The sequence below is a fragment of the Aulostomus chinensis genome, chromosome 3 (genome assembly GCF_037954235.1).
Source record: "Aulostomus chinensis isolate RoL2024-O1b breed Wild chromosome 3, RoL_Achi_v1.0, whole genome shotgun sequence".
NCBI lineage: Eukaryota > Metazoa > Chordata > Actinopteri > Syngnathiformes > Aulostomidae > Aulostomus > Aulostomus chinensis.
Window position 1 is genome coordinate 31968026 of NC_141322.1, and position 7057 is coordinate 31975082.

The 7057-nt window shown below is 48.7% G+C and overlaps 1 long non-coding RNA gene across 2 annotated transcripts; it reads right to left on the reverse strand.

The window, feature by feature from the left end:
* Window positions 1-3288: 3288 nt before the first annotated feature.
* Window positions 3289-6459, reverse strand: LOC147268675 (uncharacterized). 2 transcript variants are annotated; one of them, XR_015112331.1, is made up of 4 exons: window positions 4565-6459; window positions 4219-4505; window positions 4003-4125; window positions 3289-3916 (listed from the first exon to the last, which is right to left on the reverse strand). It is a non-coding gene; the product is annotated as an uncharacterized LOC147268675 (long non-coding RNA). The 2 variants fall into 2 exon arrangements; XR_015112330.1 differs by having other exon boundaries at window positions 4219-6459.
* Between the last annotated feature and the right edge of the window lie 598 nt (window positions 6460-7057).

Below are 7057 nucleotides of genomic sequence, written 5' to 3' on the forward strand. Positions count from 1 at the left end.
GTTTCTTTTCCATCTGATTCTTCATTTTTTATCCCCAGTCATTACACGCAACCGCTCCCCTGCTTAAGGCTCCGCCCCCTCTGCTGCTCCAGGATGTTTTATTTTGTAGTCCATCCTTCACCCTTCATGATGAGAACTAAATATGAGCCCACGAGCCACAGAGCCTCTCCATCCGCAGCGTCCGAACTCAGCCTCCCTCCACCTGAACTGCTCTCAGCAGCTCTTCTGGGTTCAAGAATCCTTCACCTCACCTCTTCATCTGTCTCGTCTCTTGACTCTCTCTCTCCAGCAACATCAGACTCTTCACAAACGCCACGAGGACAACTTGCAGAGAACATGCGAGAATGCAGCTGCTGTGACCTGACGTCTCCTTCCAGCGCTGCCTCGTAGCGGCGTGAGCTCCCAAAGCTGCAAGAACAAAGCCGCCACTTATGAAGTGACTTCCTTTGGGGCGCTGTGACGTAACACGGCCAGACGAGTACTCGACCTCATCCTGGAGTGTTTCCCATGGTGACGATACCCTCGCTCGGCAAATTTGAATTATGCTTCCAGGATTGTTAACACTACCAAGATGGCGGAAAGTCAAACTATATAGAGCCTTCCATGTGTGCATCGGAGCACATCGTGGCTACCGGCATCACCGTGGATTGTTAGCAACTAAAGGTTTGGTATTCATACCAAAACCTGATGACCGCTGAGTGCAGGCAGGTGTCATGCAGGCCTGGGCGATGTGGGCCAAAAGTAAATCTCAGATTTTTTCACAAATAATTCAATTTACAATTTTTTTCCGTTTTTTTTTTCCTGTGGGTAAACGGTTCCACCACAGGGAGCCGTTCTTTAGTGGGAGTCTGTGGGTTCTAGCGGTCTCGTTCATCCTCCCACTCGGCTACTACTACTACTGCTACTGCTGCTACTGCTACTACTACGACTACTGCTAGTGCTACTGTTGCTACTGCTACTGCTACTACTACTGCTACTGCTACTACTGCTACTACTACTACTGCTACTGCTGCTACTACTATTACTGCTACTGCTACTACTGCTACACTGCTACTACTACTGTTACTACTACTACTACTGCTACTATTACTGCTACTGCTGCTACTACTGCTACTACTGCTACTATTACTGCTGCTACTGCTACTTCTACTGCACTACTCCTTTCTAAGAAACAAACCTCTCGCTGTCGTTAGCCATGTTGCTGCTGTGCATGTGCAGGAAACAAGGGTGAGGGGGAAAGCTGTGGAAGCTCCTGGGGGACAAAATGTGCGTCATAGCAAGAGGAGTTAAAACTCAAATTTTTTATTTTTTAAATCGTCCGCAACAAATAACTCAAATTAATCAACAGGATCGAGATATTGCCCAGGCCTTCTTTTATGTATCTGTTATTTTAGATTTTATTATTTATTTTGTGGAATATTTTGGATTTTGCTTTGCTAACATAGTATCGCTCTGAGTGTGAGAGCTGAACCACATGTGCTCGAGTCACTTTGTGGGTTACTGATAATTCGTCTGGATTAAGGAGACTTGGATTACACCAGACGATGACCAATCACAATCCACGTTAGCTTCATGCTAAATATACAGGGCTGGTTCTTCCTGTGCTGCTCTAGGAACCTGCTACCAGGTTTACAAGAGCAGGGGTCCAAGCCATCGCCCTGTCGATGTGGTTCCTGACTGTTATGGATCTGTGTCCCCTCAGTACGAGGGAGGAGAACATTTGTAGACAGCCGCCATCCCTCCTCACCTGCCTGTTTTACCTCTCAGCTCCATGTGTTCCTGCACCCACACGCAGACGCATCAGCAGAATGTCACTTATCTCTCGGAGGCTGACAAACACACTTCCCTCCCACACGTGTCCTACCTGTTCACTAAGCCATCCGCTCCACTCTATAAAAACACACCGTGAAAGCCAAATGAGATTCACACTCACGGCCGCATCAGCACACACACATAAAAGCGATCCAGTCAGGTGGTGCGCGGCGCCGCAGCAGCTTGCCCATTTACACGGGACAAACCTTTGAAGGCAGAGTCGTGATGATGATCCTTCGACAGGCTAAACATGGATGTGGGGGGCGAAGCCCTGGGCAGCGTTTGTCCTCAGACTCAGGGGCTCTGGCTCTAATCTGGATGCTGGATTAGTCACTGTCACGCCTGCAGATGATGTCATCACCATCAACCGCCATTTGATGGCTTCTGTTTGCCACCTGATTCCTACAATCAGGGCCATATTTCCGTCTCATCTCCTCCATGTAGACTAACACATATTTTAGAACTAGAACCTACTTCAAATGTTTTTGTACACAAGTATTCAGAGGTTCTTGTGAGAACCACTGGGAGCGTTGAGCTCTGTTCACGCTCATGCAGCGTTTCACCTCATTGCATTTACGGACGTTTGGCCGCTGGATTATTTTCATTTCTTTCTTTCCCAGGCGCCGATTTGCTGCGTGATGTCACTGATAACAAGTAAAACTAAACTTTGATTCTTTTTAACCTGCACAAATATGTGGAGAGGACTTCATTCAGCCTGGGAACGCCTTTGCCTCGGCTGTATTGACTTTAACCACAGAATTGCTGACTTTGTGTTGAGGATGAACGCAGCTCTGTCATTTTGTTTGTTCATGGATTTCTGAATATGAATTTGTGACTCATGCGCTCTTCTGACTAACAGTAAAATCTTACATGGCCAATTTCATGAGGGAATCACGGTTTAACACTAACAATCCGTGTAAACATGGACTATCAGAGACTCTGGGAAATTCTTCTTCATGTGTGAAAATTCACTTCATCTTCTTGTTGGAGGCAAAACAAGTTGGACTCCAGGAGGAAATGAAGGCATAGATCAAAAAGCGGGTAGGGAACAACCCGGCGTGGCGGCACAGCAGAGATCTCATTTGGGTTAAGAGAAACTGCAATATGGTTCAGTAGCACCACTAATGACTAGACTGATAGTGCTGAGTTTGATGGATGGGCTCCCGCTGATTGGGTTGGTATGCAACAATAGCCTGGGTTCCACTGGTGGCCCAGCAGGGCCTCTACCCAGTAACTCAGCCTTTCAGGGACTCAGAAACAAAACCCCTGCTAATAACCGCTCGGCCATCTTGGTACGTGAGCGAATTTCAGATGAATGTTGCGTCATTTACTTATGGCAGCTTAGTGTGATTAAAGGAGCAGTGTGTCATCTTCCACAGACTTCAGGCAACATCTCTGTTCGATGCAGATCGCCACAACCATGACACCAACATCTGTGTAATGAGGAAAAACTAGATTAAGTGAAAAGTAGCATTGCCTGTAATATCCCCATCACACTGTTCTTCACAATAATCACAAGTAGATGTTATTCCAAAGTTGAGCTGCCCCACAAAAAAACAAGAAATAACAAGCTAACAAGAGTCTAGAGGAGCCTACAGAGGTCCTGGAGGTCATTAAAGGTCATCAGGGGGAAACACAAGAAGCCTGAAGCTCAGTGGTGGTGACCTTGAAGTCATGTGACCCTGGTGTAGCTCCTTCCTAGGCTAACATTAGCGTAGCACTGCTAACGTAGCATCCAGGCTTCCAGCATCATCAGAGGGTTCATTAGTGAAGATGATCTTGATGAACTGAACCTGGAAGATCATCAACTTTTGTTCACCAGAGCCGATTTACTGGTTCAATCACCACAGTCACATGGAGCGATCCTATTGGCTGCTGGGGGAGGAACCAGGAGATGACCACTTCCTGTTGGTGGGGGAACCAGGAGATGACCACTTCCTGTTGGTGGAAGAACCAGGAGATGACCACTTCCTGTTGGTGGAGGAACCAGGAGATGACCACTTCCTGTTGGTGGAAGAACCAGGAGATGACCACATCCTGCTGGTGGAGGAACCATGGAGATGACCACTTCCTGTTGGTGGAGGAACCAGGAGATGACCACTTCCTGTTAGTGGAAGAACCAGGAGATGACCACTTCCTGTTGGTGGAGGAACCAGGAGATGACTACTTCCTGTTGACCTAGAAACACACCTCATCCCTGACGTGACCACTTCCTGTCTCTGTAGTTGTGTACTTGTGTTCAGCCTGAGTCGCTGTGGAGGAGAGACGTGTCTGGATGTTGAAGCGGTGCTTGGGTGGAGCCACCACTGAGACCTATGTGACCGTGACGGTGCAACCTGGTCAGCGTTTTTCTGCTGCTGCTGTGTGAAGCAGTTTGCTAACGCGCCTGGACACCTGTGCACTCACCTGTGTAACGTAGGCCGATGTTCTGCTCGTGTTGGTTCTCTGAGTGTTGAAATCCTTTTTAGCTGAATTGTTGTGTAGCATCTGTGAGGTCATCAGTCCAAGGGCTGACATCGTGGCCTTTAAGAGGAGGACGCAGTCGTTCACTCTAGTCTTTTCCGTCCTTCTGACTTCAACGTGGTGGTGATGAGGGCCAACAGGAGGCGATCAGAGGATGCAGCTGTGGACGGAGCAGCTCTGCTGATCTTCACTGCAGAATTCCGATGCAAACTGGGTCCATCGGGTCCAAACTGTAAATATTAAAGCGTCATTTCAGCAGCCGGCTGAGCGCTTGAAGGAAAGCATTTACCTGTAACTAAGAGTCAGAGGCGCTGGGCAGGGATCCAGACGCGCCAGGACACCAGCGGCGGGAGCGTGATGGGTCTCCAAACACTCATAGCACTGTTTAGTTGGAGGTCATGGACGTTCCTGCAGGAGTTGTTGGAAATGCAATTCAGTTTCGTATTCTGGAAAAAAATGAGTTTGATATTCAGCGGTCTTATGGGTCAGAGAACCAACCGGCTGAAACGCCACCGGAGGGCAGTTTGGACCCATTAAGCAGCAAATATTTAAGCACTGTCAAACACTCGGGACTCGCTGCTCCTCATTCATATCTTCAGACTCTGTTTCCCCACCTCTGTCTGGCTGTGATCGCCTCAGGTGGTAGATCCAGGGGCAGGTCTGGGACCAGCAGCACCTTGGCCTCCCACAACTCGAGGATCTTGGTATTTGGGTTTTAGTAAAACCGCAGTTTTAACTTCCAGGGGGTTCACATGCACACTTTCTATGGTTGCTATAATTACAGCTCCTTCACACCACAGCTCTTGGCTACTATTGCATGATGGGAAGAATCCATTCAAAACTGAAGTGGTGGCATCTGGCTGAACAGGAAGTGAATGGTGGCGCTCCTCTCTGCATGCATAGCGTGTTAGCAGGATGATGCTTCTTCAGTGGGTCGTTCTCACTCATGGTGTTGGAGTCTTTCACTGATGCGACCTCAGCAAAAGCTTCTTTCTGTCTGACGGTTATGTCCCGTTTAAATGTTTCCATGGTGACGCACGACCATAAACTGACGAGGAACACGAGGCCCGGATATGTGACCAGAAGAAAAGACAGAAGCAGTAAACTTCTGTCAGACCTCTGACGTCTGTTGTCCAGCAGGATTCCAGATCTGCTTTACACGCGTGTTAATGACACAACAACTGATGTTAACACGTGCTGCACAAAACGACACAAAAACACACGAACAGACACACACGACACAGAAACACACGACAGAGACACACGATACAGAGACACATGACAGACACATGACAGAGACACACGACAGAGACACGACAGAAACACACGACACAGAGACACACGACAGAGACACACAACGCGGAGACACACAACAGAGACACACGACACGGAGACACGCGACAGAGACACACGACAGAAACACATGACAAAGAAACACACGACAGAGACACAGGATGCAGAGACACACGACACAGAGACACACGACAGAGACACAGGACAGAGACACGACAGAAACACACGACAAAGAAACACACGACACAGAGACACACGACACGGAGACACGCGACAGAGACACACGACACGGAGACACGCGACAGAGACACGCGACAGAGACACACGACAGAAACACACGACAAAGAAACACACGACAGAGACACAGGATGCAGAGACACACGACACAGAGACACACGACAGAGACACACAATACAGAGACACATGACAGAGACACACGACAGAGACACGACAGAAACACACGACAAAGAAACACATGACACAGAGACACACGACAGAGACACACGACACGGAGACACGCGACAGAGACACACGACACGGAGACAAGCGACAGAGACACACGACAGAAACACACGACAAAGAAACACGACACAGAGACACACGACACGGAGACACGCGACAGAGACACACGACACAGAGACACGCGACAGAGACACACGACAGAAACACACGACAAAGAAACACACGACAGAGACACAGGATGCAGAGACACACGACACAGAGACAGGTAACAGAGACACAGGATGCAGAGACACACAACACAGAGACATATGACAGAGACACACGACAGAGACACGCGGCAGAGAGACACTCTACCCATGCAGGAGAGGATGGATTCATTTACTGAGATGTGCAGGCACGAGCAGCCCTGCTCAATAAAACACAAATAAAGACCAATGTGCATGTAAATATGCCCCCCCATCACAGCCTCCACCCCCCGTCACTGCCTCCACCCCCCGTCACTGCCTCCACCCCCCATCACTGCCTTCACCCCCCACCCCCAACACATGAACACGGAGCTGGGAACATGACAACTGGAGGAATCTGGCATTGACAGAAGAAGCTGCACAAGAATCAAATGGAGTTGTTAAATAAAGAACACACAGACACACACAGACACACACACACACAAACAGCCAGAAAACAAAATGAGGTGAGCCTTTAAGAACATCATGGTTGAAAATGCTATTTAAATAAAATGAAATTAGAGAAATATGAGAACATTGTATGACATCGTGACATCACTTCCCTCTGACTCGCACCGCCATCATCAGACCCCGGGTCCTGTTCTCGACACCTCAGGACGTCTGGGTCAAACAGCCGACTGGTTTTGTGTCATCACAGGCATTTTGGTGACGAGGACGTGTTGCGCCAGGCGTCTTCTCACTTCCTGGGTGTGTCCTGAGCACCCACATGTTGTGGATGAGTACAACGGATGGAAGATCATTCCCCTCTTTCTCCCTCGCTCCCACTCTCTCTCTCTCTCTCT